This window comes from Hemiscyllium ocellatum, unplaced genomic scaffold, assembly GCF_020745735.1.
Source record: "Hemiscyllium ocellatum isolate sHemOce1 unplaced genomic scaffold, sHemOce1.pat.X.cur. scaffold_2781_pat_ctg1, whole genome shotgun sequence".
Classification (NCBI taxonomy): domain Eukaryota; kingdom Metazoa; phylum Chordata; class Chondrichthyes; order Orectolobiformes; family Hemiscylliidae; genus Hemiscyllium; species Hemiscyllium ocellatum.
Genome location: NW_026868197.1, coordinates 42,184 through 65,157, shown reverse-complemented (window position 1 = coordinate 65,157; position 22,974 = coordinate 42,184). Strand labels below are relative to the sequence as shown.

Sequence of the window (22,974 nt, the reverse complement as noted above, 5' to 3'; positions counted from 1 at the left end):
GTTAAATTCAAAAAACTTCAGATAATTTTACTTCATTATTTTATTCATCTCTTTTTTTCATTTCACCTGCAATATCATAGAGCCATTAGATATGGACAGCACTGAAAACACAATCTTCGGTCTGGCTCGTCCATTCGAACAGATATCCTCAACTGATCCAGCCACGATTGCATGCACTTGACCCATGTCTCTCTAAACCCTTCCTATTCAAATACACATCCAAATTCCTTAAAAATATTGGAATTGTACCAGCCATCACCAGCTCGTCCGGCAACTTATTGCAGACACTCACCACCCTTTGCGTGACGCCGTTGCTCCTCACTGCCTGTCGAATTCTCACCCTCCCACACCAGATTTATACCCTGTCGTGCTGCACTGCCCCACCTGAGCGAACGAACTTATCTATTTACCCGAAAAATGCCCCTCATGATTGAAAAACCTTCATAAGGTCAGCTCCCAGCCTCTGACGCGCCAGGCAAAATAGTGAGAGAGTGTTCAGCCTGTAAGCGTTTGCACCTTTTCCATTTTCAAATGTAGGATGTAGCATGCTGTCTGAAGCAGTCATCTTAGCAGCTGATCTGTCGCTGACAAACGCTGCAGGAAGGCGTGATAACCTGCTAAATATGCTGTCAAACGAAGATTGCAAAAGCAACATGAGTCATTGAGCAAAACGTGCAATTGAGTTCTGCGCTGTTGCTGACTCTAAAGCAACTGCCGGCGTCCTTCGGGGGAGCAGAGAAAATCCAACGTTGGGTTACAATTCCAATGCATTTGGCATAAGGTTCGCAGCAGTTTATCAGCAGCACATAACCCTGACTCCAAAGGTCTGTGAGTTTCCAGAAGCACAGTGAGCGATCGTTGAAGGTACGTCTCAACCAGATGATATTTGTCAACATGACAAGCTGCAGCTGAGCTGGTGGCATTGCGATTGAAATTGCATGCGTCCGAACATTGTGCTTAATTTTGGATATCAGAGCAAATGGTTAGCTCGAGTGTGCGCGTTCGGAAAAGTCAATGTTTTTTTTTGTTAAAAAACTTTGCAACGGAAGGAAATACTTCAGACGATCGTGCGATCGATTGCAAATCAGAAAACGAATAGCCGCCGTGGTTGTGAGCGCAGGCAATATAGCCTTTGTTTTGAATGCTGGCATCGTCGGTCGGTTAGCTCAGCTGGTTAGAGCGTGGTGCTAATAACGCCAAGGTCGTGGGTTCAATCCCCACACTGACCATGTGCAGCGCTCGTCTCGTCAGCTGTGCTGTGTCAAGGTTTGTCGTGGCTTTTGCTTTCACCGTCTGCAAGAATTTGTCACATGATCGATTCAGATGTGTATTCATTCGAAAGCCGACCATCGCTGTCATGGAACATCAACTCGTTGGTCCTATGCCGGATCTCAGCTGCGTTGCTGTATTTCCAAACAAAGTGCACACGAAAACCACAAAATCACCAAGCAGAAAGCCTCACCGGCGCAATAAAACATTTGACAGGGATAGACGCACAACTCGATCACCGTACCCATGATGACTGGTGGATGTTGTCTGCAGCAAATCAATCAGTCTCAATTGTTTTCACAAAGAAATGCAAAACATGAAATATATAAAGTATTAAGTCGACCTGGCACAGTCTCGGAGGAGAACCAGAGTTCAGGCTTCAATTCACTTCAAAGATTCGTTCAATGCATTTTCCTGGATCTCTGTTACTACATTTCCCGCGACTTCCAGAGGGAATTCATTCGCTTGCTCACCTCTCATGCATCGACACTGGAGTCATCATATCCCCTCAATCACACAGAGTCATTAATAAAAGCAAATTACTGCAGATGCTGGAATTCGAAACCAAAAGAGAAAAATGCTGGAAAATCTCAGCAGGTCTGGCACCATCTGCAAGGAGAGAAAAGAGTTGACGTTTCGAGTCTAACTGACCCTTTGGTAAAGATTTTGAAAAAAGGGGAGATTTACAGAGCTATTAACACCAGGCTGAGAGAAGGTGAGTCAAGGCTCCAGATGCAAAGGTGATAATGACAGTGCACGGAGAGATTAAAGGGAGATTAGGAGCCGCGAATGACCAAGGCTGAAGCCAGTGTTACGTGACAAAATATGTGGGGATGTGTGAAACAGAGACAAAATGGAAAACAGGGAGAGAAGCGTAGCAAAGCGGGAAGAGGAGAGGAAAAATGTATTGACAGAGTGGGAGCGACAGAAAGAGAGACAATCAAGAAATAAGAGGTACACAACAGTGAGAAAAACGCAAATAAAAAAGGTAAGTAAAATAATTGAAATAAAATTATCTGAAGTTGTTTGAATTTAACAACTTCAGACAATTTTACGTCATTATTTTATTTCATCTCTTTTATCATTTCACCTGCCATATCATAGAGCCATTAGATATGGACAGCACTGAAAACACAATCTTCGGTCTGGCTCGTCCATTCCGAACAGATATCCTCAACTGATCCAGCCACGATTGCATGCACTTGACCAAGGTCTCTCTAAACCCTTCCGATTCAAATACACATCCAAATTCCTTAAAAATATTGGAATTGTACCAGCCATCACCAGCTCGTCCGGCAACTTATTGCAGACACTCACCACCCTTGGCGTGACGCCGTTGCTCCTCACTGCCTGTCGAATTCTCACCCTCCCACACCAGATTTTTACCCTGTCGTGCTGCACTGCCCCACCTGAGCGAAACGAACTTATCTATTTACCGAAAAATGCCCCTCATGATTGAAAAAAACCTTATAAGGTCAGCTCCCAGCTCTGACGCGCCAGGCAAAATAGTGAGAGAGTGTTCAGCCTGTAAGCGTTTGCACCTTTTCCATTTTCAAATGTAGGATGTAGCATGCTGTCTGAAGCAGTCATCTTAGCAGCTGATCTGTCGCTGACAAACGCTGCAGGAAGGCGTGATAAATGCTAAATATGCTGTCAAACGAAAGATTGCAAAAGCAACATGAGTCATTGAGCAAAACGTGCATTGAGTTCTGCGCTGTTGCTGACTCTAAAGCAACTGCGTCCTTCGGGAGCAGAAAGAATCCCACAGTTGGGTTACAATTCAATGCATTTGGCATAAGGTTCGCAGCAGTTTATCAGCAGCACGTAACCCTGACTCCAAAGGTCTGTGAGTTTCCAGAAGCACAGTGAGCGATCGTTGAAGGTACGTCTCAACCAGATGATATTTGTCAACATGACAAGCTGCAGCTGAGCTGGTGGCATTGCGATTGAAATTGCATGCGTCCGAACATTGTGCTTATTTTTGGAATTCAGAGCAAATGGTTACCTCGAGTGTGCGCGTTCGGAAGAGTCAATGTTTTTTTTTGTTTAAAAAACTTTGCAACGGATGGAAATACTTCAGACGATCATGCGATCGATTGCAAATCAGAAAACGAATAGCCGCCGTGGTTTGTGAGCGCAGGCAATATAAGCCTTTGTTTTGAGCGCTGGGTCTCGTCGGTCGGTTAGCTCAGCTGGTTAGAGCGTGGTGCTAATAACGCCAAGGTCGTGGGTTCAATCCCCACACTGACCATGTGCAGCGCTCGTCTCGTCAGCTGTGCTGTGTCAAGGTTGGTCGTGGCTTTTGCTTTCACCGTCTGCAAGAACTTGTCACATGATCGATTCAGATGTGTATTCATTCGAAAGCCGACCATCGCTGTCATGGAACATCAACTCGTTGGTCCTATGCCGGATCTCAGCTGCGTTGCTGTATTTCCAAACAAAGTGCACCGGAAACCACAAAATCACCAAGCAGAAAGCCTCACCGGCGCAATAAAACATTTGACAGGGATAGACGCACAACTCGATCACCGTACCCATGATGATGGTGGATGTTGTCTGCAGCAAATCAATCAGTCTCAATTGTTTTCACAAAGAAATGCAAAACATGAAATATATAAAGTATTAAGTCGACCTGGCACAGTCTCGGAGGAGAACCAGAGAGTTCAGGCTTCAATTCACTTCAAAGATTCGTTCAATGCATTTTCCTGGATCTCTGTTACTCCATTTCCCGCGACTTCCAGAGGGAATTCATTCGCTTGCTCACCTCTCATGCATCGACACTGGAGTCATCATATCCCCAGCAATATCACAGAGTCATTAATAAAAGCAAATTACTGCAGATGCTGGAATTCGAAACCAAAAGAGAAAATGCTGGAAAATCTCAGCAGGTCTGGCACCATCTGCAAGGAGAGAAAAGAGTTGACGTTTCGAGTCTAACTGACCCTTTGGTAAAGATTTTGAAAAAAAAGGGGAGATTTACAGAGCTATTAACACCAGGCTGAGAGAAGGTGAGTCAAGGCTCCAGATGCAAAGGTGATAATGACAGTGCACGGAGAGATTAAAGGGAGATTAGGAGCCGCGAATGACCAAGGCTGAAGCCAGTGTTACGAGACAAAATATGTGGGGGATGTGTGAAACAGAGACAAAATGGAAAAACAGGGGAGAAGCGTAGCAAAGCGGGAAGAGGAGAGGAAAAATGTATTGACAGAGTGGGAAGCGACAGAAAGAGAGACAATCAAGAAATAAGAGGTACACAACAGTGAGAAAAACGCAAATAAAAAAGGTAAGTAAAATAATTGAAATAAAATTATCTGAAGTTGTTTGAATTTAACAACTTCAGACAATTTTACTTCATTATTTTATTCATCTCTTTTATCATTTCACCTGCAATATCATAGAGCCATTAGATATGGACAGCACTGAAAACACAATCTTCGGTCTGGCTCGTCCATTCCGAACAGATATCCTCAACTGATCCAGCCACGATTGCATGCACTTGACCCATGTCTCTCTAAACCCTTCCGATTCAAATACACATCCAAATTCCTTAAAAATATTGGAATTGTACCAGCCATCACCAGCTCGTCCGGCAACTTATTGCAGACACTCACCACCCTTTGCGTGACGCCGTTGCTCCTCACTGCCTGTCGAATTCTCACCCTCCCACACCAGATTTATACCCTGTCGTGCTGCACTGCCCCACCTGAGCGAAACGAACTTATCTATTTACCCGAAAAATGCCCCTCATGATTGAAAAACCTTCATAAGGTCAGCTCCCAGCCTCTGACGCGCCAGGCAAAATAGTGAGAGAGTGTTCAGCCTGTAAGCGTTTGCACCTTTTCCATTTTCAAATGTAGGATGTAGCATGCTGTCTGAAGCAGTCATCTTAGCAGCTGATCTGTCGCTGACAAACGCTGCAGGAAGGCGTGATAACCTGCTAAATATGCTGTCAAACGAAGATTGCAAAAGCAACATGAGTCATTGAGCAAAACGTGCAATTGAGTTCTGCGCTGTTGCTGACTCTAAAGCAACTGCGTCCTTCGGGAGCAGAAAGAATCCCACAGTTGGGTTACAATTCCAATGCATTTGGCATAAGGTTCGCAGCAGTTTATCAGCAGCACGTAACCCTGACTCCAAAGGTCTGTGAGTTTCCAGAAGCACAGTGAGCGATCGTTGAAGGTACGTTACAATAGCCGCCGTGGTTATGAGCGTCGGCAATATAGGCATATGCTTTGAAGCAGAGTGCTCGTTGGTTGGTTAGATCAGCTGGTTCGAGCATGGTGCTAATAGCGCCACGGTCGTTGGTTCAGTCCCACGCTGACCACGTGCAGCGCTCGTCTCGTCAGCTGTTCTGTGTCAGGTTTGTCGTGGCTTTGCTTTCACCGTCGGCAAGAACTTGTCACATGATCGATTCAGATGTGTATTCATTCGAAAGCCGGCCATCGCTGTCCTGGAACATCAACTCGTCGGTCCCATGCCGGATCTCAGCTGCGTTGCTGTATTTCCAACAAATTGTCCACAAAATCACGAAGCAGAAAGCCTCACCAGCGCAATATATCATTTGACAAGGATAGACGCACAACTCGATTACCGTACCCATGATGACTGGTGGATGTTGTCTGCAGCAAATCAATCAGTCTCAATTGTTTTCACAAAGAAATGCAAAGGGACAATCGGGACATGAAGCCAGAGGAAGGAGGTGAGGTCTTCAATGAATACTTCCCATCTGTATTCACACAGGAGCAAGGCATTATAGCTGGGGTTTCAGTTGGGATGGTGATTTTCTCAAACATATTACGATCAATAAGGAAGAGGTATTTTATGTTTTCACAGGCTTAAATGTGGAGAAATCCCCAGTGCCCAATTGAATGTATCCCACCCTGCTATGGGAGGTGCTATGGGAGGTAAGGGAGGAGATTGCTCGGGCCCTGGTGTATATATTTAATACTTTGCTGGCCACTGATAAAGTGTGGAATGACTGGCGGATAGCTAATGTGGTTCCTTTGTTCAAGAAGGGCAGCAGGGATAGGCCAGCTGATTAAAGAGCAGACAGTCTGACAGCAGGGGAGAGAAATTGTTGGGAACAATTCTGAGGAACAGAATGAATCAAAAATTGGAAAGGCAGAGATCGATTTGGGATACTCATCATACATTTGGTAGAGTAAGATCCTTTCCCAAATTCAGCGAGATTTTTATTTGAAATTATGATTGAGGATTTTGATGAGGGCTGTGCAGATGATGTGGGTTACATGGAGTTCATTACATCGTTTCACAAGATCCCACATAGAAGGCTGGTCAAACAGACCAATGGGATCCAAGGCAATTTGGCAAACAGGATCCACAACTGGTGGAGGGCTGTTTTTACAATTGAAATTCTTTCACTAACGGATGTACCACAGGGATCTGTGCGGGAGCCGTTGCTGTTTATTATATACATTAATAACTCTGATGTGAAAGCAGAAGGTATCATTAGTAGGTTTGCAGATGACATGAAAGCTGAGGGTGTTGTCCATAGTGAGGTGGATGGTGCCAGGCTGCAGTCTGAATGTAGAGGCTGGGACAGAATTTCAAGACAGGAACTTAAGTAGAAACATCAGGAAAGAGCACAGCAGACATTGAGGGAAAACTGAGTGACTAAAGTGCATTTATTTCAAAATAAAAGGCGTAATAATTAAGGCAAATGAAGTCAGCGCATGGATGAGAACATGGGACTGGAATACCATAGATATGGCAGAAACACAGCTGAGTGTGGGACAGGACTGGGAGCTCAATGTTCCAGGGTACAGATTCCACACGGAGGATAGAACAGGAGGTGAGAGAGGAGGGGGTGGAGTTTTTGATCAGTGAAATATCACTGCAGCACTTGGAGAGGATATTCCTGGGGAACACCCATTGAAGCTATAATGGTGCAATTGAGATATGGGAATGGGCCATCAGTTTGATATGACTGTACTACAGGCTGCCAACAGTCAGCGAGAGTTTGAGCAGCAAATATGTTGGGAGATCTCAGATATCTGTAAGAATGATAGGGTTGGAATGGTCAGGGATTTTAACTTTCCAAACCTAGTCTGGGACTGCCAGAGTGCTCAGAGCTTGAATGGGTGGGATTTGTTAGGCATGTACAAGAAAAATGTCTCAGTCAGAATGTAAATGGTTGGACTGCAGGAAGGGGTAAAACCTGACTACGCCTTGGGGAACAAGGTAGGGAAAGGGACTGAGGCACTAGTGGGACAACACTTTGGCAAAGTGAGCACAATTGTATTAGTTTGAATATAGTGATGGAAATGCACAAGCCTAGTCCACAAGTTAAAGATCAAAATTTGTCTTGCCGCAATCCAGAAGGGTATTGGTGAAGAGCTTTTGGCAATTGATTGTGGAGGTTATTTGCAGGTAAAGGGACGTCAGGCAGGTGGGAAGCTTTCAAAAGAGCGATAAAATGATATTTGAGGGATATCATATTTCTGTTAGTGTGAAGGACAATGCTGACACAAGTGGGATACACTGATGACTGGGGGTATTGAGACTGTGGTCAACAAAAAGGGGGCACGTGTCACATAGCCAGCTGGATTCAGGGAATCTATTGAAGAACATTGCAGGTGGAGTATTCACTTAAGAGGGAAATCAGGAGGGCACAAAGGGGACTACAGAAAGCATTGCCAGATCAGGCTGAGGAAAATCCAAAGTGATTCTTCAAGTATATTCTTCAGGAGATTAACTAGGGGAGAAATGTGGCTCCTTGACGACGAATGGGGCCATCCAAGTGTGGAAACACAGAAGATGGGTGAGATCCTGAACAAAAATTTCATGTTTGAACTTAACTTGGTGAAATACTGGGCAAGTCAGGGAATAAGGAACAATAACGTCTTCAAAAGACTCCACTTAAATAACAGGCGGTAGTGAAGGTTCTATAATGCGTATAAGATGGACAAATCCTTGGGAACTAATCATGTATATCCCAGGATATTGCGGGAAGCTCAGGAAGAAATTGTGGGGTCCCATAAAGAGATATTTCTATCACTGATAGCCATGGGAGAATGGAATAGGGAAGGTTAGATGGGCTTCAGATTGGGTCCACAGGTTAGCACACATTGAGGGCCGAAGGGCCTGTACTGTACTGTCATGTTCTTATGTTCTGTGTCTGGAGGATATAAGTAGGAGATGGAGAGAGAAAAAAAACTTCAAAGAATTTGGAGGAGAAGATTTTCCACACAGAGTACAGTGCAGGTAGGAAATGGGATTCGAGGGGAAGTGATAGAGAAAAGTACAATAACAACATGGAAAAGACATTTGTGCAGGTACATGGAGAGGAGAAGGTTTGAAGGGATATGGGTCAAGTGCAGGGAAACGCGACTCGTTCATAGACTCTGTTCAGCATGGACTAGTTCGATCGAAGGAACCTGTTCCGTGCTGGATGACCCTGTCTCCTGTTATTGTAGGAGACTACTGAGATAAGGCACGTTATAGACACTGAAGCAAGTTACAGCGATAGGGCTGGTAGTCAGGAATGCAGTACAATCCAAATATGTGGAGAGAGTATAGGGAAGGGAGGATTCCAATATGTGGAGGGAGTATAGGGAAGGGAGGATGTTACCGGGACAGGAACTGTTATAGGAGTTACAAATTATTGAAGACACTAAGTCACCATGACATTCCATAGATAGATTGTTGCAGAGTAGTGAGTCTTAGCACAACAGAACTTACTATAAGGTTTTGATTGAGCCTGGGGTGTGTCTGTACTGTGCACCCCCTCCAGCACTGTATCTATGTCATGTTTTGTTATCTGATGTTGGGAGCTCTGTCTTTGCTGTCTGCTCTGTTCACTGTAGTGATCTTACCTCACTGCAGGATTTATTGAACACTCCAAATCTCCCTTCTCTTTGTCTCCCTGGCTGATCAACCATCTTCAATGTGGCGATGGACGAGACATCCAGCAGCTGGGAAGTCTATTGAGTCAGGCCGTTCCTAATACCTACAGGAGTCAGAGGAATCAACAATTTGGGAAATTAGACTGATCCCGTGAGGGATACACATGGACAATGAAACTAAGTCCAACAGAGATCTGAAAAACCCTGTCTCCATCCCTTGCATATGCTGCTGCGTCTCTCTGGAGTAAAGACTTCAATTGGTTCAGGATCCGGAGAAGCTGCAAGAGTGAGAGACGCTGACAGGGCAGCAATTCGACCCTCACAGTGAGGGATACCTCATGAAGAGAGTCTGAGTGATATCACCAGAGGGCAGGAAAATTTCATAACGAAACAATCATGTAGGAAGAACAGGTTTAGGTTCCGGATGCCCTGGTGTCAGTGCTCAGGAATGAGCAACCTTTGAGCAGGTGAAGTGATGGCCTCGTGGTATTGTTGCAAGAGCATGTATCCAAAAGCTCACCCAATGTTCTGTGGAGGCAGGTTTAAATCCCACCATCAGAAATGGTGGAATTTGCAATCATCATTTTTTTTAAAATTGCAATTAACAATCTATGAATAAGTCTGAAATCATTGCTGATGTCCAAAACAATGTTTGTTCATCAAAAATACACTAGGGGGCAACTGCCATTCTCACATGGTTTGTACGACATCCCCACAGCAAAGTGTTTGCCTCTGAAATGGCCGTGCAAGTTACTCAGCTCAAGGGCAGCGAGGGCTGGGCAGAAAAGGCTGGTCAGCCAGAGACACCAACATCCCATACCTGAGTTTAAAAATAAACCATTCGGATTGTCCCACTGGAAGTATGCTGGGACCAGTGTCCTGGCCAATCACGTCGGTAGGTTTAGGGACAGGGTTTAAACTGACAGAGAGGATGCAGGGACAGGGTTCAGGTGAAAGGAGCTTTCCAAATCCAAATAGAAAAGGTGAAGCTTTGGAACAGCATGGGGATGTGGCTGAAGACAAGCAGAAAGGAACAGGATGGGACCAAGTTTAACTAAAACTGTGCATCAGCGAATCACTTTGTGACAGGAAATTGTAGGAAACAGTTAAATTATGTTTTTTTTGGAATGGACAAAGTCTCTGCCATAAGGTAGATGAATTTGTGACAGAGATAAAAGAGAGTTAGACACCAGGGTGACGTGGTTACAGGGTGAAAAAAGGTGGACATAAATATTCAAATGGTTCACAACTTTGTGGAAACTCATGCAAAGTGGACAACGCTAACAATAATTGATAACAAAGGCATTACAGAGAAAGTATTTGGCCGCAGATCATGAAGTAGAGTCAGTCTGAATGTAAATTCTGGCTACTACTTGCCAAGGACACAAGCAGCAGAACAGTTTTAGGCCACTGAACAGCATTTCATTGCTCATCACTGCATCACACAGGAACTCATTGGAATTTTTAATAAAGGCATTACGAAAAATTCAGTGAAAATTCAAAATTCGCATAATCTTGACAATCACACTGACAACAGTGATATTGGAAGGGAAGTTCGGAGAATTTTTTTCAGTGTTTCTTTAAATAACACATTGTGCAACTGGCTCGGGATGTAACTAAGTCAGATCGACCGTTGCGTGATGAAACTTAGTGAATGAGTAATGTCACCTGGAGAGATCCTCTGGGAAATTGTGATAAAGTGCAGTTTAAAGAAATATAAAGTTTTAAAGTGAATCACAGAAAGGACAAGCTACAACTAAAAACAAAAATTGCCAATTGCATGAGTTTGAGAGAAGAACTGACCAAGGTAAACAACCTAACAGACTGAAACATGTGTGTGCGTAAATGAACAGTGGTAAACATTTGAAGGAACAGTGTAAATCACTGAACAAAAGAATATTCCATTGAAACAGACAAAACCTTAACAAGAAACTCACACCTGTCCCTCACTCAGGACAAAATGGATCATATTAGATTATGAGGCTGAGAAGATCACCAAAAAGTACTTAAATCCTGAAGTGCGAGTGTGCTTTAGGAGTAATTTTAAAGGGTTGCAAAGGGTCTGCTTGCAGGAGGAGGGCAATTGGAAGAGGAATCCCTGTGAGGGTATAATGTCACAATAGGAACAGGGAGAGGTGAAGGTGCTGGAGGTGGTGAGAGTGTTACAGAGAGTGGTCAGGGCCTGAAGTGTGTTTCAAACTAAGTATGAGTGTTGCAGCTGGAGGGGTTTGCAGAGGTAGGGAGGGACATATGTATTTTATTTAATCATTTCTGGATGTGGGTGTCACTGCCTGGACTTACATTCTTTGACCCCACTCTTAATTACCCAGAGAGCAGCTCAGAGTCAGCCCTCTTGTTGTGGGTCTGGAGTCACATGTTGGCCAGACCAGGTGAGAATATTTGTTGTCCTTCCCTAAAGCAGGGAAGTGAACCTGATGAGTTCTTCCTACTGATCAGCAATGCATTTATGGTGGCCTCGCCAATGTCTTGTACAGATACAACATGACATCCCAACTCCTACTCTCCATGCTCTGCCCAATGAAGGTAACCATCCCAAACGCCTGCTTCACCAGCCTGCCTGCCTGTGATGCAACTTCCAAAGAATTGTGTACCTGCATCCCTGTGTCACTGACTGACAACACCACCCAGGGCCTGAACATTAACTGTACAAGTCCCACCCTGGTTTGTTTCACCACAATGGAACACTTCACATTTATCTAATTCAACTCCATCTGCTATTCTTCAGCCCACTCTCCCAGCAGTTACTGTGTATCACAGATAACCTTCATCACTGTCCAGTTTACCACCAATTTTAGTATCACCCAAAAACCTTACTTACCAGGAAACCATTTACCCAAATGACAAACAACAGGAGACCCACTACACCGCTGGTCACATGCCTCCAGTCAGAAAAACAACATGTCTCCCATCACCCTCTGTCTCCTACCATCAAGACCAATTTTGTACCCAGTTGACTAGCTTCTCCTGAATGCCATATCCTTTTACACTGATCTGAGCTTATTATCCATTTACCATACGGAACGTAGAACACAGAACAGTACAGCACAAGACCCTTTGGCCATGATGCCATGCCAACATTTTATCCGACTATAAGACCAAACTAACTTCCATAAGCTTAATTTTACTATCATCCATGTGCTTATCCAAGAGTCTATTAAATGTCCCGAAAGTATCTAACTTTACTACCACCATAGTCAGTGCATTCCAACCACCTACCATTCTCTATTCTTTTATCCATCCTCCATTCACCCCCCCCCCTTGTAATAGCCATTTATGCCATAGGAGAAAAAGTCTCTGACTATTAACTCTCTCTGTGCCTCTCATCATCTTGTTCACCTCTACCACCTTGGCCCACCCCTTTCTTCACGCCAATGAGAAAAGCCTTAGCTCCCTCAGCCTTTCTTCATAAGAAATGCCCTCCATTCCAGGCAGCATCCTGGTAAATCTCCTGTGTACGCTCTCTAAAACTTGCACATCCTTCCTGTATAGTGGGGACCAGAACTGAACACAATATTCCAAGTGTGGTCTCACCAGGATGCTATAAAGATGCAGTAAACCCTCATTGTTCTTCAAATAAATCCCCTTGCTAAGGAAAGCAAACACAACATATGCATTTTTAACAACCCTTTCAACGTGCATGGCAACTTTGAGGAATCTATGAACATGGACACCTTAATCTCTCTGATCCTCCATACGGCCAAGCATTCTGCCTTTCACCCTGCATTCTGTACTCAAATTCCACCTTCCAGAATGAAACTCCACCAGATTGGCAAACTTACTAACCCACTCTCCAACATCCACATCAAAGTCATTTATAAAAATCACAGAGAGCAGAGCAGAGTCCCAAAGCCGACTGTTACAGAACACCACTGGTCACTGAGCTCCAGGCTCAATACTGTCCATCTGCTGCCATACTCTGTCTTCTCTGGGCCATCCAATCATGTATCCAGACAGACTGATTTCCCTGTATCCCATGCCTCCTTATTTTCTGTATGAGCTTCAAAATATTCTGTCATATCTTCAAAGAATTCAATAAGGTTTGTGAGATGCATGACCTGCCCCTCACAAACCCATGCTGACTGTCTAAAATTTAACTATGGTATTCCAAGTAGTCATAAACCCTGTCTGTCAGAGTCCTCTCCAATAATCTGCACACCACAGACATTAGACCAAATCTGTAATTCCCAGGATTCTACCTCCGTAACATGGCCCGGACTCTACAATTCTTCTCTCCTCTGCTAGCTTCCCCAAAAGGGCACTGGCGGGTGGTGGGGGTTACAGAGATAGGGAAGGATATCAGGTCAGGAGGATTTGCAGACATTCGAAGGGTTGCAGTGCCAAAAGGAGGATTCAGTAATTGGGAGGTTACATGATTATGAACGCATTTGAGGAGGGAGGGAGGGAGGATTGTAGCGAAATGAAAGGTTTCACAGTTTAGGTGCTTTGTTAGGACTGCAAGAGGTTACTGAGTTGGGGAAAGTTTAAGCACTGGTGGATTTTACAGAAACATGATTTTGATTGCAATGTCAGGAAGAGGATTCAGGAAGCTGGAGAGTATGGGGTCTGAATGAAGTTACACAAATGGGAAGAGTTGGCAGAGGTGGAGGTGTTAACAGAGACAGCAATAGTCTGATCTGGAGGAGAGGATGCATATTGGGAGGGAATTGGGGACTGCAGGTAGTTTGACAGGGAGAGGGAACCATAGAGCCTCCAGAGGTTACAGAAATGCAAAGAGCTGTAGGGCCTGCAGGAGTTCATGGAGATGGGCAGGTTGGGAGGGATGGAGCAGTTTACAGGGATAAGGATAGTGATAGGACAGTGCTGGTTTATACTGACAGGGACTATTTAGGGAATGGAGCAGATTACAGAGATAATGTAGGTTGTATAGACTGGAAGAAAAAACATACATATAGAGGGTAGTTGGGACTGAACAGGTTTAGAGATATCAAAATTCTTAGGTTCTGGTGTTATTTAGACATGGAGGATGTGGAATCGGACAGGTTTTCCTGGAGATGAGAATAGCAATTTTGATTGGAGACAGTTACACAGATAAAGGAGCATTAGTAATCTCCTCCAGTTTGACCTAAGTGGGCAAGTGTTGTAGGGGAGGTTGTCGTTAACACAGATAGGGGTGTAAGAGCTGGAGAAGTTTATGCAGATGAGTAGATGGGTGGAAATATTGGAAGAGCTTACATTGACAGGGTGGGTGACAATGATGAGAGCATGTTACACAGATCGCAGGTCCTTGAGGAACTGGATTGGAACAGTCACAGGGACTGGAGTGGGTTCGACAGATCAGAGTGTGGCAGAGACCTGAGAAGATTATAGGGTCTCCACAGATTGATTCTGTCTTTAGGGCTGGAAGAGGTTCGGTAGATACGGAACCCTTAAACCCAATGTATACCATCTTCATTTGCCAGGCCAGAGCCTCAATATCACTCATCAGCCAGGGATCCCTAAACCTGCCATTTTCCTTTCACCCTAACAGATACATACTGACCCTGGATTTTCAGTATCACACTTTTAAAAGCTTCCCATTTTCCAGTCGTTTCTTTTCCTTCAAACAGACTCACCCACCCAACCTCTGCTAGGTCCTGCTTCATGGTCCCAAAACTGGCTGTGTTCCAGCATAGCTCCTAACCTGTGGACCTCTCCTATCATTTTTATAGTTATGTTAAAACTAAGACAGTTGCGGTCACTGGACCCAAAGTGCTCTCTGACTGACACATCAGTCACTTCCTCATCTCGTTTTCTCAGGGGAGATTCAATGTTGCGCCCACCTGAGTAGAGTAGGACCGTCTACTATATTGGTCAAGGAAACTTTCTTGGACCCATTTGACAAATTTTTATCCATATGGGCCTTTTATTCTCTGAATGCATAAGTCAATCCAGTGGAAATTAAAATCTCCAATCAATACTACTCTCTTATTCCTACAGCTATCTACAATCTCTCTAACATCTGCTCTTCTCATACCCGCTGGCTATCTGCGAGTCTGTAATACAGTCCCAACAAAGTGACCGCCCCTTTCTTCTTTATAACTCCTAACCATATGGCCTCATTTGATGACTCTTTAGGAATATCCTCTCTGAACACTGTTGTTATGTTCTCCCTTATCAAAAGTGCACTCCCCTCCTCATTTACATGTCTTTCTGTCACAACACTGAGCTGCCAGTTCTGCCCTTCTCTCAGCCATGTTTCTGTTATGGCTATAATATCCCAGTCCCCAGAGCCAATCCATGCTCTGAGCTCACCTGCCTTACCAGTCAGGCCTCATGTGTCAAACTAAATGTCCTTTAAACCAGAAGTCTTTTCCCTCCCTTGACTGCGCCCCTGGATATCCTGAATAGGAAACGTGCTCTCGGTGGCTGGTGTATTTTCCTCTGACTGGCCGATGGTCTCTCTCTTTTTCAGAATCCCCCTTGTCCAGGTCACCTCTACCCCAGAAGAGACCCCAATGATCCAAGACATAAAAACCCTTCCCCCTCCACCAGCTCCTCAGGCACTCATCCATCCGCTAGTCTTTTTATTTCCATATTCACTGCGAGCAGCACTGGGAGTAATCTGGGGCTCACTACCTTGTAGTCCTGCTTTTTATCTTCTTACCTAACTCCTAATACTCACTTGACCAGATCCCATCCAACTGTATCTATGCCGTGTGTACTGATGTGCACAATTACCACTGGTTGTTTGCCCTCCCCTTGGAGAAAGGGGCAAAACCTGACCTTCCCTTGGGGAACAATGTAGGGAAAGGGACTGAGGTGTTAGTTGGGGAGCACTTTGACAAAGTGACCACAACTGTATTAATTTGAAAACAGTTATGGAAAAGGACAGGCCTGGTCCATAAGTGAAACATCAACATTGTCCTGCCCCAATCCAGAAGGTATTGGTCAAGAGCTTTTAACAGTTGATTGTGGACACTATTTGCAGGTAAATGCACCTCAGGCAGGTGGGAAGCTTTCACAAGAAAGGTAAAATGAGAGTTCAGGGTGAGGATATTTCTCTTTGTGTGAAGGACAATGCTGATTACAAGTAGAAAATTCTGGATGACTGGGGATATTGACGTTCTGGTCAAGAAAAAGGCGGCGGTCCATGTCATATATGGCCAGCTGGATTCCTCAAAGAACATTGTGGGTACAGTAATACACTGAAGTGGGAAAGCAGTAAGGCAAACAGGAGACCTGAGAAAGCTTTGGCTGATAATGCTGAGGAAAATCCAAAGGGATTCGACATGAATACTAACGACAGAAGATTAACTAGGGACAGAATGTGCCCCCTTAAAGATCAATGGGATAATCCATGTGTGGAACCACAGGAGATGGGTGAGATCCTTGATGAAAATTTCACATCAGTCCTTAAAGACTGGGGAAGTCAGGGAAATAAAGCATCAAAAGGTCCGCATAACAAAACAGGAGGTGTGGAGACTTTAAAACGCCTAAAAAATAGACAAATCCCTGGAGCTAATCATGTATATCAGAGGACACTGGGGTAAACTCAGGAAGAAGTGCCCCTTAAAGAAGTATTTATATCAGTGACAGCCACGGGTGATGGGCTGGAAGCCTGGAGGGTGTTTAATGTTGTGCCAGTGTTTAAAACTGCTGTGAGGGAAGCAAGGCACCGAAAGACCAATTGGCTTGACATTAGTGGTGCGTATGGTGTTGGAGGGGCTCTGAGGGACAGGTTTACATGCATTTCAAAAGGCCAAGATTGATTAGGGACAGTTGACGCAAAGTACACAAGTAGTGTCTCACAAACTTGCCTGAGTTTATTGTAGACGTGACTAAGAAGATAGAACAGGAAACTGTGTCTATACTGACCATAGCAAGGCCTTGGACAGGGTTTAGCGTGGAACACTGGTTAGTAAGGTTAGATCACATGGATCAGGGAGAGATAGCCGACTGGATACAAAATTGGCTTGACATTAGGAGACAGAGTGATGGGAGAGGGTTGTTGTGCAGACTAGGGGCCTATGACCAGCAGTGTGCCATAAGGAACAGTGCTGGGTCCACTGTTATGCATCATTTACAAAAAACATTTCAGTAAGAACATGGGAGTCATTGTTAGTAAGTTTGTTGATAAAAGTCCGGATAGAACACGGGTTATAGTGGGCAGGGAATACAGTTATCGAAGGGGATATCGAACAACTGAGCCAGTGGGCCAAAGAATGAAAGATGGAGCTGAATTCAGGTGATGGATTCTGTTCAGACAAACTAGGGAGGACTAACACATTTAATGGTCGGGCCCTGGATAGTGCTATCGAACAGAGAGAGACCAAGGGATGCAGGTCCTTGGACGTTGCATCATAGGTGGACAAGGTGGGGAAAGTGGAATTTGGAACACTTGCCCTCATGGGTCAGAGAATTGAATACATAAGTTGGCACATCATGGTACGGCTGTACAAGGCATTGCTGGGTCCCCAGTTGGAGTACTGTGGAGAATTCTGATCCTCCTGCTTTAGGAAGCATTTCCGGAAACTGTAAATGGAGCAAAGATTGATGAAGATGTTACTGATACTGGAGGGTTTTAGAGAAACGGAGAAGCCGGATAAAGCTGGAAAGCAACATGGGGGGATGAGATAGCTTTGGCAGATAAGGTTAAGGAGATTGCAAGAAAATTCTACAGCACACAAGTACAAAAAGCAACTAGAGAGACAGGGCCCTGCAAAGATCAATAAGGACATTCATGTGTGGAACCACAGGAGATGGGTAAGACCCTAAATGAACATTTTATGTCAGAAATTACTGCGGTCAGGTCAGTGAAAGAGACAGTGATGGCTTGTAAAGAGTTCCCATTATCGAAGGGTAGTGCTGGAGGTCTTCAAATGCAAAGGTAGAGAAAGCCCTAAGTCCTGAATAAGTGTATCCCAGAACATTGTGGCAAAGTAGTGGCAGGGACAAGAGCAGACCTATTTGTATCATTGTCCTTCGATGATACAAATTGCAGGACGATGATTAAAACCACGAGGGATACAGGTAAGGTGATTAGCCAACGTCTTTACCCCAGGGTAGTGGAGCCCATAACTAGATTGAATTGAAGTACAGAAGGGGGAGGTGTTAGCAATTCTGCAAAGTCTAAAAAAGATAAATCCTCTGGGCTGGATGGGATTTAGCCTCAGAATCTCTGGGAAGCCAGGAAGGAGGTTGCCAAGCCTTTGATTTTGATCTTTTTGTTGTCAGTTTACAGGAATAGTGCCAGAAGGCTGGAGGATAGCAAATGTTGTCCCCTTAGATTAAATTACTTACAGTGTTGAAATAGCCCTTCGGCCCAACAACTCCACACCCACCACATCTGATGAGCAACCCACCGGATCCATTCCCTTACATTTACCCCTTCACATAATACTACGGGCAATTTAGTGGCCAATTCACCTAACCTACAGGGAGGAACCGGAGCATCCAGAAGAAACCCATGCAGACACTGGGAGAATGTACATACTCCACACAGACAGTTGCCCAAGGCGGGAATTGAACACGGGGCTGGCGCTGTGAGGCATCAGAGCAACCACTGAGCCACCGTGGCACCCCAAGAAGGGAGTGGAGACAATCCTGGTAGTTCTAGACGTGTGAGCCTTACTTTGATCTGGGTAAGGTGCTGGAAAGGCTTGTAAGCGATCGGATTTATAATCATCTGGAGATGAATAAGTTGATTAGGGATAGTCAACACGGTTTTGTGAAGGGTTGGTCGTGCTTCACAAACCTTACTGTGTTCTTTAAGAAGGTGAACAAAAATATGGATGATGGTAAAACAGTTGATGTGGTGTATATGTATGTCAGGAAGGCGTTTGATACGGTTCCCCATGGTAGGCTATTGCCGATAATACGTAGGCATAGGATTGTGGGTGATTTAGCAGCTTGGATCAAAAATTGGCTCACAGAAAGAAGACAGAGTGTAGTGGTTGATGGAAATATCAATCCTGGAGTTCAGTTACTGGTAGGTTCTGCCAGGATGTGTTTTAGGACTGTTGCTTGTCATTTATATAAATGACCTGAACGAGGACATTGAAGGATGGGTTAGTAAATTTACAGAAGACACTAAGGTCGGTAGAGTTATGGGTAGTGACGAAGAATGTTGTAGGCTACATAAAAAATATAGATAAGCTGGACTGAAAGCTCACAAATGGAGTTTAATGTGGAAAGGTTTGAGGCGATTCACTCTGGAGGGAGTAACAGGAGCACAGAGTACTGGGATGGTAAGATTCTTGGTAGTGTAGTTGAACAGAGAGATCTCTATGTCCATGTACATAGATTATTGAAAGTTGCCAGCCAGGTTTATGGGATTTTTAAGAAGCCATTCAGTGTGTGAGCTTGTATTGGTAGAGGGATTGAGTTCCGGAATGATGAGATCATGCTGCAGCTTTACAAAACTCTGTGTGTAGCCACATTTGTTCAGGTCACTGCATTACAGGATGGATGTGTAAGCTTTGGAAATGATTCAGAGGAGATTTACTAGGAAGTTACCTGGTACGGAGGGAAGGTCTTATGGGAAAGGCTGAGGGACTTTAAGCTGTTTTAGTTCAAAAGAATGTGTTTGAGGTCAATTAATTGAGACATATAAGATAATCAGCAGGTGAGATGGGTTGGACAGTGAGAGCCTTTTCTCTTGGATGGCGATGCCTACCACGAGGGGAGATAACTTTAAATTGAGGTAGATGCTAATATTAATAAATAGATATGTGACAGATGCCAGAGGTAGGTTCTTTACTCAGAATAGTCGGGGCATGGAATGCATTGCCTGCAACAGTGGTAGACTCGTCAACTATAAGGGCATTTAAACGGTCATTGGTAGGCATATGGACACGATTTGGAAGAGTGTTGGCTACTTGGGCTTCAGATTGGTTCCAGGTTGGTGCAAAATCGAAGGCCGAAGGGCCTGTATTGCGCTGTCATGTTCTAGTGGGCAGAAATATGAGATGGGAGAGGAAGCACTTAAAAGAGATTTTAGGAGAAAATTTTCTACACAGAGGATGGTGCAGTTATGGAATGAGCTTCCAGGGAAGTGGTAGAGAAAAGTACAATTACAACATGTAAAATACATTTGGGCAGGTACTTGGGGAGGAGAAGGTTTGAAGGGATACGGGTCAAACTCAGGGAAACGTGACTCGTTCATGGACTCTGATCAGCATGGACTAGTTGGATTGAAGGATTGTGCTGCATGCCTCTGTCTCCAGTTATTGGAGGAGGAGACTACGAGAAAGGCATGTTGTCGACACTGAAGCAAGTTACAGCGATAGGGATGGTAGTCTGGAATGCAGTACATTTCAAATATGTGGAGGGACTATCGGGAAGGGAGGAGGTTACAGAGATAGGAACTGTTATAGGAGTTACAAATTATTGAAGACACTGGTGGACAAGACATGCTGTAGATACAGTGTTGCAGAGTAGTGAGTCTTAGTACAACAGAACTTAGACTGGGGCGGTGATTGAGCCTGGGGTGTGTGTGAACTGTGCTCACCCTCCAGCACTGTATCAATGTCATGTATTGTCAGCCGATGTTTGGTGCCCTCTCGATGCTCCCTGCTCTGTGCACTTTGAGTGATCTCACCTCACTGAAGGATTTATTGAAGGCTGCAGATCTCCCTCTCTTTTGTCTCTCTGGCTGACCATCTTCAATGTGGTGATGGACGAGACACCCAGCAGCTGGGAAGTTAATCGAGTCTGAACCTTCCTGAGTACCTACAGGAGACAGGAATAGGCAGAATGGGAATTGTGCTGCCTCGTCTTTCTTCAGAAGAGAGAGACAGACAGAGACAGACAGAGAAAGACAGAAAGCAAGATACTAAGTGATATCGCAGAGTGCTGGAAGATATCAGGATCACACAACTGTGTTGGAATAACAGGTTTTGCTTCATTAGCACTGATATAACCGATCAGGAATGAGCAACCTGTGAGCAGGTGAAGTGATGGCCTAGTGGTATTATTGCTAGAGCATGTATCCCAAACCTCTGCTAATGTTCGGAGGAGGCAGGTTGGATTCCCACCATCAAAAATGGTGGAATTTGAAATCAATAATTTTAAAAATAGTAATTAACAATCCACAAATAAGTATGAGATGTATGACATTGCTGATGTACAAAAAAACCCAAACACTTGTCCTTTCGAGAAGGACATCTGCCCATCCTCACCTGGTCTGCACGACATACACCCAGCAAAGAGTTTGCCTCTCACTGACCCGCTGAAATAGCCGAGAAAGTTATTCAGCTCAAGGGCAGCTGGGCAAGAAAGGCTGGTCAGCCAGAGATATGTCATCCCATACTTGATTTTAAATATAATCCTTTTGGATGGCCCCACTGGAATGGTGCTGGGACCAGGGTCCTGGCCGATCATGTCAGTAGGTTTATGGACAGAGCTTTAAACTGACAGAGAGGATGCAGGGACAGCGTTCAGGTGAAAGGAGCTTTCCAAATCCAAAGGGAAAAGGTGACACAGCAGAACAGCATGGGGATGGCTGAAGACAAGCAAAAAGGAATAGGATGGGACAGAGTTTAACTAAAATTGTACATCAGTGAATAGATTTATGACAATAAATTATGGGAAAGAGTACTTTTTTTTGAATGGACAACGTCAATGCAATAAGGTAGATGGATTTGTGACACAGAGATAAAAGAGATTTAGACACCAGGGAAACATGGATACAGGGTGAACAAAAATATTCAGTAGTTCACAACCTTGCCGATACTCGGGCAAAATGGGTAACGCTAACAGTAATGGATAACGAAGGCATTACAGAGAAAGCATTTGGCCACAGATCATGAAGTAGAATCAGTCGGAATGTAAATTCTGGCTACTACTTGCCAAGGACACAAGCAGCAGAACAATTTTAGCCAACGAACATTATTCCATTGCTCATCACTGTATTACACAGGAACTCATTGTATTTTTAATAAAGGCATTGTGATAATTTTGGAAAACTTCAATATTTGTATAATCTAGGACAATCACACGGACAGCATTGATATTGGAAGAGGAGTTCAGTTATTTTTTTTTTCAGTGTTTCGCTGTGCAGCAGGCTAGGGATGTAACTATGTCAGAGCGACCGTGTGATGAAACTGAGTGAATGAGTAATGTCACCGAGAGAGATCCTTCGGGAAATTGTGATAAAGTACAGTTTAAATACACAAAAAGTTTTAAAGTGAATCACAGAAAGGACAAGCTACAACTAGAAACAAAAATAGCCAATTACATGAGTTTGAGAGGAGAACTGACCAAGATAAACAGCCTAAACAGACTGAAATATGTGTCTGTAAATGGACAGTGGAAAACATTTCAAGGAACAGTATAAAACACAACAGAAGGACATTCCATTGAAACAGTAAAACCCTCAGCAAGAAATCCCCACTGGTTCCTCACTCAGGACAAAAGGGATCATACTAGATTATGAGGCTGAGAAGATCAGCACAAAATACTTAAAATCCTGAAGTGAGAGTGCGCTTTAGGAGTAAATGTTAAATGGATTGCAAAGGGTCTGGTAGCAGGAGGAGGGCTGTGGGAGGGGAATCATTGTCAGGGTTTAATGATACGATAGGAACAGGGAGAGGTGAAGGTGCTGGAGGTGGTGAGAGTGTTACAGAGAGTGGTCAGGTCTAGAATGGTGTTACAAAACCAGTACAGATTGCTGCAGCTGGACTTGTTTCCAGAGGTACGGAAGTGCATAGGTATTTTTATTTATTCATTCATTGGATGTAGTTGTCACTGCCTGGACGAACATTCTTTGACCCGACTGCTAATTACCCAGAGGGTAGCTCAGAGTCAGCCATATTGCTGTAGGTCTGAATCAGATTCCGAAAAGGAGGTAAGTGAACCAAATGAGTTCTTCTTACTGAAC

At 44.2% G+C, this 22,974-nt stretch overlaps 2 non-coding genes across 2 annotated transcripts; both read left to right on the top strand.

The window, feature by feature from the left end:
* The first annotated feature begins 1,155 nt into the window (after positions 1-1,155).
* trnai-aau (transfer RNA isoleucine (anticodon AAU)) lies at positions 1,156-1,229 on the top strand. Its single transcript has one exon. It is a non-coding gene; the product is annotated as a tRNA-Ile (tRNA).
* Positions 1,230-3,446: 2,217 nt separating this feature from the next.
* On the top strand, positions 3,447-3,520 carry trnai-aau (transfer RNA isoleucine (anticodon AAU)). Its single transcript has one exon. It is a non-coding gene; the product is annotated as a tRNA-Ile (tRNA).
* Positions 3,521-22,974: the final 19,454 nt, after the last annotated feature.